Source organism: Silene latifolia, chromosome Y, assembly GCF_048544455.1.
Source record: "Silene latifolia isolate original U9 population chromosome Y, ASM4854445v1, whole genome shotgun sequence".
NCBI classification, from domain to species: Eukaryota; Viridiplantae; Streptophyta; class Magnoliopsida; order Caryophyllales; family Caryophyllaceae; genus Silene; species Silene latifolia.
The window spans coordinates 90861544-90874145 of record NC_133538.1 but is presented as its reverse complement, the minus strand read 5'-3'; the positions used below and the strand labels follow the sequence as shown (position 1 = coordinate 90874145).

General features: G+C 38.3%; 1 non-coding gene across 1 annotated transcript; it reads right to left on the bottom strand.

Moving 5' to 3' along the window:
- Nucleotides 1-10873: 10873 nt before the first annotated feature.
- LOC141636472 (small nucleolar RNA R71) lies at nt 10874-10980 on the bottom strand. Its single transcript, XR_012541079.1, has one exon. It is a non-coding gene; the product is annotated as a small nucleolar RNA R71 (small nucleolar RNA).
- Nucleotides 10981-12602: the final 1622 nt, after the last annotated feature.

Genomic DNA, 12602 nt, shown 5'->3' with positions numbered 1-12602 from the left:
AACTTGATGTAAAATTCTGAATAAAAGACTTGATAATAAACTGATGATCTAGGTTACGTTATATAGGAAATATACGTAACATCTTATTCCAAAACCTAAACACAATGGGCTTTGAGTTCCTTGATCTTTTAATTCTCGTCTGAAGCTTATTTGTGGTCGATCGACTAAGGGGAAAGTCGATCGATGGATCTCGACAACAATGTAGCCACGGATCCGATAGTTGGTTTGATCGATGATGAGTCTAGTCGATCATTTATGCTGAGCTGCTAGTTGATCGCTTTATTCTCGTGGATTCGTCTTTGGGCCTTGGATCGCGCACCAAGCTCGTTCCTTAAGCAATTCCTTTACGTAATTTGCAATGCAGATTACTCGGGGACGGATTTGGCTCGATTTCCATTTGAATTCTTCACATTTTCGCAATAACGTACAAAAACACGAAAGTAGAGGAAAATAGAGAAATATTGGCATATATTGCACATTTGAGCTCTTGAAATGCGTGTAGAATAAAGTGTGAAACATCATATTTTAGACACGCATCACTGATCTTCGGTCTCTTGCTATGGTAGCTGAGGTTACTAGAGAGAAGGTCAGGACTTCTCTATTCTTTATACCTAATGAGAAGGCCCCATGGGCCTTTTGGTTAATCTTCTAGTTTCTTCAAGGATGCTTTTTATATCATGGGAGATGATGTGGTGGAGGCTATTTTATAGTTTTTCACCCATGATAAACTGTTGCAACAGATTAGCTCTACTGTGATCACTCTTGTTCCTAAGAAAGAGGTCCCATTATCAGTTATGGATTTCAAACCCATAGCATGTTGTAACGTGTTATATAAGTGCATCTCTAAAATCATTTGTGGTAGGCTGAATGATGTTCATGCTGATATCATCAGCTTGAATCAAAGTGCCTTCTTAAAGAATAAGGATATTATAGATAACATCCTCATATATCAAGATCTTGTGAGGTTGTACCATAGGAAAACTTGTTCTCCTAGAGTGATGATGAAGATTGATTTGAGGAAGGCATATGACTCAATTGAGTGGGACTTTGTGGAGTATATTTTATATGCTCTTAAGTTCCCTAGGAGAATGATAGGCTGGATTATACAATGTGTGACTACCCCTGCTTACACTCTTTCCCTCAATGGCAGCCAGTTTAGTTACTTTAAAACAAGAGGCGCCTGAGACAAGGGGACCCTATCTCTCCTCTGCTGTTTACTTTGTGTTTGGAGTACATTACCAGAATCTTAAATGTGGTTACTCTGACTCAGAACTTCAGATTTCATCCCATGTATATAGCCTTGAATTTGTGTCATTTGGCCTTTGCTGATGACCTCCTCATTTTATGTAGAGGAGATCCTGATTCTGTCACTGTGATAATGAGAGCCATAGCTACCTTTTCTAAGGCTTCTGGGTTGCATATCAACATAGAGAAATCTGATATTTATATGAATGGTGTTAATGGTGCAGCTAAAGGTTCCATTCTAAGTATTTCTGGATTCAAGAAGGGCTCTCTCCCTTTTAAGTATCTGGGGATCACTATCTCACACAAGAGACTGTCCAATACTGAATGTAGCATTCTGGTTGAGAAGCTGGTAGCTAGAATCAGAGGATGGGGGACAAAACAGTTGAGTTATGCAGGTAGACTATTACTGGTCAAGTCTGTATTGACTCAGATTCACAGTTATTGGGAAAGAGTTTTCCTTCTACCTAAAACAATCATTCATAAGGTTGAGAGCATCTGCAGAGCCTATTTATGGTCTGGGACTGATGAGCACCATAAGGTTCCTGCAGTTGCTTGGGATAAATGTTGCTTGCCTAAGAATCAGGGTGGTCTTGGAATCCTTAAGTGCTATAACTTGAACATTGCCACTCTTAGGAAGTATATTTGGTGGGTAGCAAATAAGAAGGACTGTTTATGGGTCAGATGGGTAAATCATCTTTATATAAAGTAGCATGATTGGTGGCATTATTCTCCTTCCATTCAATCTGGTTGGACTTGGAAGCAATAGTGAAAAGTTAAGGAAATTCTTGCACCTGGCTTTGTACAGTGGCTGCAGGTCCCTTGTTCAACTGCTCTGGTGTAAAAATGGCTCTCTAGGGATTAGATTCAGATACCCTGGCAACCTTATGTTTGGAATAGGCTGGCGTTACCCAAAGTGAATTTCATCAATTGGTTATTCATTCAAGGTAGGCTACAAACCAAAGATAGGCTGGCTAAGTTTGGTGTGCAAAATAATGGAGTCTGTTTCATGTGTGGGACTATGCAGGTGACTTCCATTGATCTATTTTTTGAATGCCCGTTCAGCATGAGATGTTTACAACTACTGCAACTTTGGCTTGGTTTCTATTAGCCAACTGATATTATTGCTAACTGATTGAAATGGAGAGGCTGATCTTTGTTGCGTAAGAAAGTTACTCTAGCTGCTCTTGCTAGCCTTATCTATTTCATTTGGGAAGGGCGTAATAAGTGCAGAGTTGGAGACTGGGTTCCTCGACCTGAGGCTGTTAGAAAGCGTATACATGATGTGCATCGTGGAAGATTAAATACTCTAAGAATGGAGAAAATCCCAAGTAGGGATATGGCTTGGGTTCAGGAAGTCGTTTTATGTTAACTTATGTAATGTGTTGTTGAAATTGTTATAGTGTGTGGTGTATGTACTTACCTTGCCAATTTCTAATGAGAATTTTCACAATCCACCAAAAAAAAAGGCTAATGCTAGAGAATTCCAGTCACTCACACCAGCAACTTCCTTATCCAGATCTCTTAACCAATCCCGGACGTCATCAGTTAAAGAAAAAGGAAAAAGAATTTATTTGACCCTATCATGTGTCACCCCAGCCACTAAAGGAATGGCGGAGCAGTAATCAGTGAACAACTCCATATGCTTGCCCGGATCTTCACCAGCTACTCCCTTGAAGAGATTCTTCTCAACCAACTGAATGTAAGATGGATGAATTCCAAAGGTATCAGCATCTGTAGTAGGAAGTAGAAAACCCTTGGGTAAGGAATCTAAAGTAGGTTCCGTTTGACTAGCGATGTTAGGCATTTCAGCAAATGAAATTGTAAGAATAGCAGATCTTTCAATTCCCTCTTCTAGGACGGATCACATGCAGAACAACTATAGCACTAGAGAGAAATATGAGAACTATCTCAAGGAATAAATTCCTTGAGACTAGAGACAAACTTAATATAAAGCAAACAAAATAACACCGTCTCTCCGGCAACGACTCCAAAATGTGACACGGCTGTCGCAACCCTATCAAAAAAAAACCAACCGGTCTATATAAAATGTAGTAGGGGCAGTCGGGTATCGTATCCACGGGGAGATGGGAATTCTCTATGCTAAACTAAGTCTGCCTAGGCAAACATTTCTTAACTACAGAGGTCTAGAGAAAAGGAACAATAAAGAAATAAGCAATAAGTTCTAATGAAATTACGAGAAAGGGATACAGCTAGGACAGTCGGTTCACCATGGCTTTTTCTAGAGATCCAATCTAGGGTCAAAGTTCGGTATAAACTCGGTCTGCAGGGTAATAAAAAGGTCCTTCTTGTCCGCTTTTCGCCCTAAAACATTCTTAACTTAGCTTCCGCCCTCATTATAAAATCCTGATGTTAACTGCATGTCTTACCCCTCCCAATCTTCCGATCTAGGTCAAGGTGTATGAAATCAACTAGCTAAATGCGTCGACTCAAGCAGCTAATTACTAATTATTGCGGTGATTAACAACACAAACCTATTTCTAGCCAAGCCTAATCAGCTAATCTTAACCTTCCTAATTACCATGGATCCCCTAAGTCCTAGCATTAGGAGATTAGCTATGCATAATGAAAATTGAGAAATTAACAATAACAAATGGAACAATTAACTTGAACATGTTAATAAAGTTATAAATTATGAACCCTAATGCTAGAAATTAATTTCTAGAGAAGACAAGAACTAAAGTAATAGAGGAAAAAGATGGCAAACAAGAACAATTGCAATAACTAATAATTGAAATTAAGGATGGAAAATACCCAATACAATTAATTGGAAAAACTAGAGTTTGTCTATGAAGTAAAGAGCAAGAGAGAAGATTTTTGCCCGCCGTCTCTAAAAAGATCTATCCCTATTTTATTCTTAGATAAAATTAAAATACAAAATAGTTAAATCTTAAAGATTGCGTAGAAATACTCTAGCGTCAAAACCTCTTGATCGAGTAAACGTGATCTACTCGATCGAGCATAATAAAGGTCAAACCCCTCGATCGAGCAAAGCAGGTACTCGATTGAGGAACTCATCATACACCCCTCTCGATCGAGCATAAACATTCTCTCGATCGAGAGGTTCTCAGCACAAAAAGGTACTCGATCGACCAGTTTTAGTCAGTCAACTCAGTCAATCTAGTTACCTACCACAATGTCAGCACGGATGAACTCAAAACACCTTCCGAATCCATTTTACGCATCCCTAGGTGACAAATTCCAGGCTCCGATTCTTCTTTCTCCAAAATGCATGCAAACGAGACAGATTCAGGCTTGATTTAGGTCACTTCAGGTCCAACCCTGCAAGTAACGCCAAACAAAACAAAGTAGACTATTCGGGGCATTTGTAGCTAGATGCTATATAAATAACATACAAATACGTGTAAATATAGGATAAAAACCCTATATAAAATGCACGCATCAATTACTTGCTTAAATTGTAACCCTTATATAATATAATCAAGACTAAAAAAAACGATTACGAGCAACAATGATATTCGTATAATAAAGTACTCTTGTCATTATCAAAACATGAACATATACTATATGGTCCAACAGTATATATGTTGGCAGTGACTGACCTTTTCTAAATGAATAAAAGCAGACTAATTCAGGCAAGTCAAAGACAAAGAAGTCCTATCATTCATCAAAAAGAACATAATATGTCGATATGGTATTCCGTTATAGATAATGTGTGATAATGGTACACAATTTCTGGGAAAGAAGACAATGGCCTTCTGCGCTGAGTGGAACATAAACTTGGTAACATCCAAACCAGGCTACCCAAAAGCAAATGGGCAGGCGGAATCCAGTAAAAAAGTGGTGATTACTTGCCTGAAGAAGAAGTTAAAGAAAAGGAAAGGCAGATGGGCTGAAGAGCTCCCACTAGTCCTCTAGCAAACAAAACTACGCCTAAAACTTCAACGGGACAGAATCCATACTCTCTAGTTTATGGCTGTGAAGCAGTCTCCCTGCAGAAATACACGTGCCAACATCCAGTTGTAGCATGAGCACCGTGAAATCTAATTTTGAATGAAACGGTTTGACAATATTAAATGATCGTATCACATTTAAAGATAGCATCGCATATCAAATTAAATAAATAAGTTATTTACCATCTATCTGAGAGAAATCTAAAATTAATATACTGTCAAACCGTTTCATTCAAAATTAGATTTAAAACTTTCTTTGTAAGATATTTAAAGAAAAAATTTTATTTGATATAAAATTTAACATGTTGAGAAAAAAATTGGGAAATTTTTTTAGGAGTGAAAAACAAAAAAACAATGATATTGAAAAATTGATTAAATAATATAAGCACGATAATAATTGAAAGGAAAAAAATGATCTCCCACAATCAATTAAGAAAAAAACATATTAGGAAAATTATCAGTATAAAATTCAATTTGGAGAATTTTTTTTCATTGAAAATGAGCGCATCATAGAGTAAATATAGAAATTATAATAATTTAATGTCACATGTGCAAATAATGTGAAACTTTTGAGAAAAGAAACGATAAATAATAACAAAGAGAAATCAATTTAGGAAAATAAGCGATTTTGTTGTACGACGGTCTTTTTCGTGTTTTTTGGGTAAAAAGCGACTACCTTTTGGTTAATATTGACCAATTTAGGGAAAAAAGACCATTAGTTATAAAAATTAATCGTTACTTTACCATAAAAATGGTCACATTTTTCTTATTGCAGGTACGATGGTCATATTATAAAATTTGCAAAGAAAAATATACTAAAAAATTAGTACAAGAGAAATGAAAATAAGAATGTCGATAAACTAAAAAAATGAAAAAATGTTAGGAAAACAAGACTAAGTTTACTTTTTGGAGAAAATGGTTTTGCTGATTTGAGCAAAAAAAATGACGTCACTTTTAAATTCGGTAGCACATCAAAAGAACTCTACAGTTAAGCGTGCTCTGGTGAGAGTACTGTTAGGATGGATGACATCCTGGGAAGCCTCCTCGATGCGCATGGATGCATGACTGGGGAAACCAAATAACGTTTAAATAAAGCGAGTTAACTAGAGAAACAAATACCTAAATTGACACGGTTCCATATATGATAAAATATCCATTGTGGAAAAAAAAAATATTTTCCGTTTTGTTTATTTATTTTTCATGTATATTGTTTGTCACGGGAATTATTTTTTGGCCACAAGAAATTTTTTTGGCCACGAGATTTATTTGCCACGAGAGAATCCATGGCCAATTCCATAATTGCCACGTTCTTGTTTTTCCCGTCTCTATCTCTTTTCCACGGCCACTTGTGTCACGAAGGTATTCCCGTGGCAAAATGATTTAGCAACGAAAATTTTGCACTTGCGCCACGAATTTAGTTGTGGCCCAAGGGCTCATTTGTAGTAGTGGAAACTAGCAACCAAATAAAAATTACTATCCTACCCTCGAGGCAGTGGCAGAACCAACCCCTTGATCAAACATCTCCTCATCCTCTTCAATGGTCTCATCACTGTCAGCCACACATTTGCCCTTATCTAGAGAAGGAGGAGAGTTAACTTCTTCAATCTCATGAAGGTTATACAGTTCAGGGTAACTGGCATTCAGATCTGCCATCTCTTTGTCAGGGTTTCAAAATGGCCTGACCTCAGTAGGCTCCCTCATATCATCCACCTTACCCTTACCAAAGAAATACAGAGCAACATCTTTATACCTGGCTTTTACCTCATCCTTTTCAACTGCCAGCTCCTCATTTTTGCGCAGAAGTTCTTGCATGGCTTGTTTTTTATCCTCGAGTTCAGCTTTGGTAGCAGCTAGTACTTCCTTGGCAATGTTCAGTTGCGCCTGGGTGGACTTGACTGCATTTTCAGCAGATCCCAATTTCAGACACATCAACCACCTCATGATCAAGAATCACATCAACCACCTCAATCGCATCCTCAATTTCAGCAGGCTTGGAAGCAGCAGCTCTTCTCTTTGGTGCCATTTTGTTTCGAGTTTTGTTTAAGGGAGACGGTAATTATTTGAATTTTATTGGAAATTTTGGGGCAAGATGAAAAAAAAGCAATGGTTGATGGTGAAAGATCAAAGACAGTGAAACTCTAATTTGTAGGCGAATAAAAAAATTGTAGGGTTAAGGCAAGTGGATGAGAGCAATCATGACTCTCCTAGGTTATCACGCAACTACCTTCATTTATTTCTCTATCCATTAGAGATTTAAACTGATAGACCTCTTGAATTATCCGGAAAATCAGAAATTTGGTCTGGGCAGATTATCTCCTCATTCCTTGTCAGATCTAGCAGAAATAAGGAGATAAGGGGCAATTGTTAAGCCAGGATAAATCCTACCCTAATCAGTAAGCAGTCAGCCTAATAATGCCTGACAGGGGCATCACTATAGGCATATCATATAGCAGGTAGGCACCATCCAGGAGAGGGGTGCCAGGACAAGCATATCAAAATGTCTTGGCTAGGAATCAATTCAGTAGGAATCGATGTTGGAAGATGTAGATATTAAGCACAAGGTGAATAAACAAGCATAAAAGTGTTTCCTATCTTCATGGAAGACCAGGTCCACAACGCATATGATCAAGGGAGCACAACCAACAAACTTGGAATATGTAGGAACAACATCTGAGAATGTGGAACAAGTCAATGGCACATTACCCATTATCTAGCAACGGTTGCCATATCTCAAGGAGACGTCCGTTGAAGATCACTTGGAGGCTATAAATAGAAGAGAAAAGGCTAGCAGCAAACACACAACACATTACACCCAAACTTATTTACTCTTACTTTATCAACATTCACCGATCAATTGTATACGAAACGTCAAGCATAAACAAAGTCATAGTGAAATTCCTTCTTGGCTTGGTGCCCGTGGTTTTTTCCCATTTCAAGGGTTTTTCCACGTATAAATCATTGTGTTTACCTCATTTTATTTACATTGCAATTAAAATAACCCGTCCTGGCAACTTAATAGAGCTAGATCACCCTGCATAAATATTCCTGGTACGATTTTCTCCCTTGCGTGAAATCTTGCTAAAATAGCTACCAAAGCATCTTGGCATGAACACAACATTGTAAGAACCCCTTTCCTTTGTATGACCTTTCACATTTGTTCTATTGTTATCCTAACTTGTATTTTTGATGTGACCATAATTAGAGCATATTTAGTCCCCGAATTAGCCTTGTTCCCATGCTTTTTAGTGCATATTTGGGTCATTTATTGCCTTTAGTTCTTTGTTTTGCATATTCTTTGAGGTTTTGTGTCCTTGGTAGGAAAGGAGTGCAAACCTTGCATTTTCATGGCAAAATGAGGCTAAATTGATTGAATTCAATGACCAAGCATCAAGCAAAGACAAGATTAGAAGGCCTTTGTACATACTATAGTAGATGGGCAATGATGAGAAAAGATCTTTGCATCCCCGAAGAAATCCTCAAGGATTTTATGAAGAAAAAGGAAGAAAAGAAGAAGGTATGAAACTGTTTGACAATCCGTGCGGATTGCCTTGAAGACGCCCGTCCCTCACCCACAATCCGAGCGTCTTCCTCCACAAGACTCCCGGGCAAAACCTCCACAAGACGCCTGTCTTCATCCTCTGGACGCCCGTCCAGAAGCTCCCAAATCCGCCCGTCCCGTGCCAAAGACGCCCGGATTCCCAGACAGTACTTTCGTCTTCTACAAGCTTCAAGGAAGGATGCACATCTTTTTCTAAGACCGGCGAAAAAGAGACCGGAGTCTCCCTAGAGACCGGAGTCTCCCTAGAGACCGGCGATTCCTCAAGGACTTAATCGTCATTTAAGCCTTAGTAAACCCTAATTTATGTACCTAATCCCCACTATAAATACCCCATTAGTCTAATTAAAAGAGCATGTTCTTCTTAACAATCTTTAGTGTAGTTAATATCAATGAAATCTTTGTTTAATTTTATAATCACCATTAAATCAAGTTTTAATACAAGTTTTATTTCCTTAATCTCTCTCTTGTTGATCCTTTATTTTGGGTAATTGAAGATTATTTGGGTTATTATTGGGAGATTGACAACCTTCCAATCAAGCATCAAGTACTTCTTTTATTCTTTACTTTATTATTGGAATCATTAGTAGGTGTAATTATCTTCATCCCTTTTTAATTATTGTTAATCAGTTTCATTTATTCATCATGTTTTACTATGTTGGTATGATTGACAACCTTGATAGCATGCTCAACATGATAATGAGGGAGTAGTTTCCTTAGCTAGGGTTAATGGGTAATTAGGGGAAACCAACATGGCGAATGATTCATGCTTAAATTAATATACTTTCATAGTTTATTTGCTTGCTTGTCGTGATCTCAACTTATGCACATGTTATGTTTGATGAAATGTGAGCCTATGAATCCTTGCATTTTTTACCCATCACCTATCTTTTCAATGAGACTTGTAAGACATAAACCAACTCGAGTCTCATTAGACCATGCATATTGTTGAGTAGGGAAGATTAAGTCGACTTGTAGGTGTTGTACAATCTAATCGATTCGGCTCCGGGATTCAAACTTTCCTAGGATTGTAAGACATAAACCAACTCGATTCATCACAACAGTAATTGCTTGCTTATAACTTGAGAATATGTTTGTATGATCAATTCCCATGAATCCCCTATGACCCCATGACACCCTAGTGCTTTTTATCAATTGTTTACACCCTTTTAATTCATCTTGCTTGTTTACTTTTATTGCTATTTAGTTTAATGATCTTCTACTTCAATCTCCAATTGTGACACCCTTAGACACCACTAGTTGCAATAGAAATCTCATCTCAATTCCCGTCCCTTGGGATCCGACCTTTACTTGCCTCTTTACTAATTGTAGAGTTGTTTGTGAAGTTATAAATTGTGTTTTGGTCTAGGTGCTCCTAACGACAAGTACTGAAAACTAAACCTTCACGAGGGATCACGACCAAAAATGTCGCCGTTGTCGGGGACGGTGTTAACTTGATTTAGATTTTCTTACATTGTTATTAGTTGTGTCTTTCTTCGCCTTGGGGAAGTAAAACTACTCAAGGTTTGCTCTAATTATTTTTGAGTTGTTTGATATTTTGCATGTCTAGAAGATCACAAGGTAACTTGTTACCCTTTGATCACGAAATTGAAAGGACTTTGACAACAAATAGAAGACTTGCTAGGAGAACTTTGAGAGGTATTGGTGAGGTTGTAGATATTCAACCAAATACTATTGAGTTCATCAACCCTTTTGCAAGAGAAGGTGAGGAGAACCCAACACAAAATCCAACACAAAATCAACCTAAAATGCCTAAGTTTTCATCACATTCCGTAGCCACCAAGGAGAACCTACCCAATGGTACTCCCACACCACAACATCTAACCGGAAATTTTATTGCCAAATCCGCATTTATCCAATTAGTCGAAAGAAGCCAATTAGGGGGATGCCTAGTGAAGACCCTCACTCTCATATGAAGACCTTTTGTGACTATTGTGATGCGATTTCTCAAACCGGTGTAACTCAAGACCAAATTCGATGGGTCTTATTTCCTTTTTCTCTAATTGGCACCGCGAAACAATGGTTGAATGACCTTGATAAGGCTACTCTCGGAATTGATTCTTGGAAGAAGTTGGCTCTAGCTTTCTACAAAAAGTTCTATCCACCGGAAAAGACTAACATGCTAAGAGCTCAAATTACGGGCTTTAAGCAAAGAGATGAAGAATCCTTGTATGAAGCTTGGAAGCGATTCAAGGGAATTTGTCGCTCATGTCCTCATCATGGACTTAGCGAGCGGTTCTTGGTACAACAATTTTGGAACGGTCTTTATGAAGATTCAAGAAACATTCTCAACATGGAATCAAATGGAATGTTCACCGAAGTTGATGACAATCAAACTTGGAACAAAATTGGGGAAATGGCGGTCCATAACTCAAAATATAATAGACCTCGCAAGGCTACTAGAGGAGGAAAGCATGAAGTGGACTCCATTACTTAGTTGGGTGCTCAACTTAGTGCTCACATTGACACCATCAATTTGAAGTTTGAAAAGGCTATGGCTAGACTTGAAGAAGTCTCAAAATCACCAAAGCATCATGTTAATGCCATGACGGCATCTTTATTAATCCTAAGTGGGATATGTGAGAATTGTGGAACTTTGGGACATGACCAAAGTGAATGTAGGGGAACAAATGAACAAGTGAATGCTTTCCAAGCATACAAGAGTGGTACCACTTATTCAAACTATTACAATGAAAACACAAAATTCCATCCAAATCTCTCATACAAAAGCCAAAATGTTCAAAACCCTCAACCAACATACACCCCACCTCCCATGAGAAACCAAAATCAAAGACCCTTTTACAACCAAAACCAAGGTTACCAAAATCAAACTCCATACAATCAACAAAATTACCAAGGTTTTGATGTTCAAAAAGCGGTCCTCCAAATGCAAAAGAATCAACAAGAGTTTTTCACTCAAAAGCAAAAAGATAGTAAAGCAAAGGAAATCACCATCAACAACATCCTAGCTTACACCAAAATGTTGGAAACCCAATTGATTCAACTAGAATCATCAAGCTCACAAAGGCAAAAGGGGAAATTACCACCTCAAAGTAATCCCCCAAGACATGAAACGGTTAGTGCCATTCACTTGAGGAGTGGTACAAGGTATGAAGCACCGAAGAAGGAAGTTGAGGATGAAGTTGTAGAAGCTAGTGACAAAGAAGAAATTGTGCAAAACTCCAAGGATGGAGAACCATCAAAAGAAGAAATTTCAAAGAAAAATGAAGACAAGGTCAAGGAGAAGGAGCCCATTGCGATTAGACTTCCTTTTCCGAGTCGTCAAGCTAAGCCCAAATTTGATGACCAACTTGGAAAATTTATGGAGATAGTGAAGAATTTGGAAGTCTCAATTCCTTTCACGGAATTAATCAATCACGTGCCGGCCTATGCAAAATACATGGAAGACATCCTCACAAAGAAGAAGTCGATCTGGAAGCTTGAGACTATCGCCTTCACTATGGTGAGTAGTGCAATACTACAAGGGAGTTCACCTCCAAAACTCAAAGATCCGGGAAGCTTCTCAAAACCGTGTACCATTGGCGACACCACGTCCAACAAAGCCTTATGTGATCTAGGGGCTAGTGTGAGTGTTATGGCATACTCGGTGAGTAAAAGGTTAGGGATGGGTGAGCTTAAATGCACCAATATCACACTCCAAATGGCCGATAGATCGATGAAGACACCATTAGGGATATGGGAAGATGTTAACGTAAGAGTTGGGAAATTTTTCATCCCGGTGGACTTTGTCATTGTTGACATGGAAGAAGACTCCAACATTCCAATCATTCTAGGAAGACCTTTCTTACACACCGCGGGTGCGGTGATTAATGTGAACATGGAGAGCT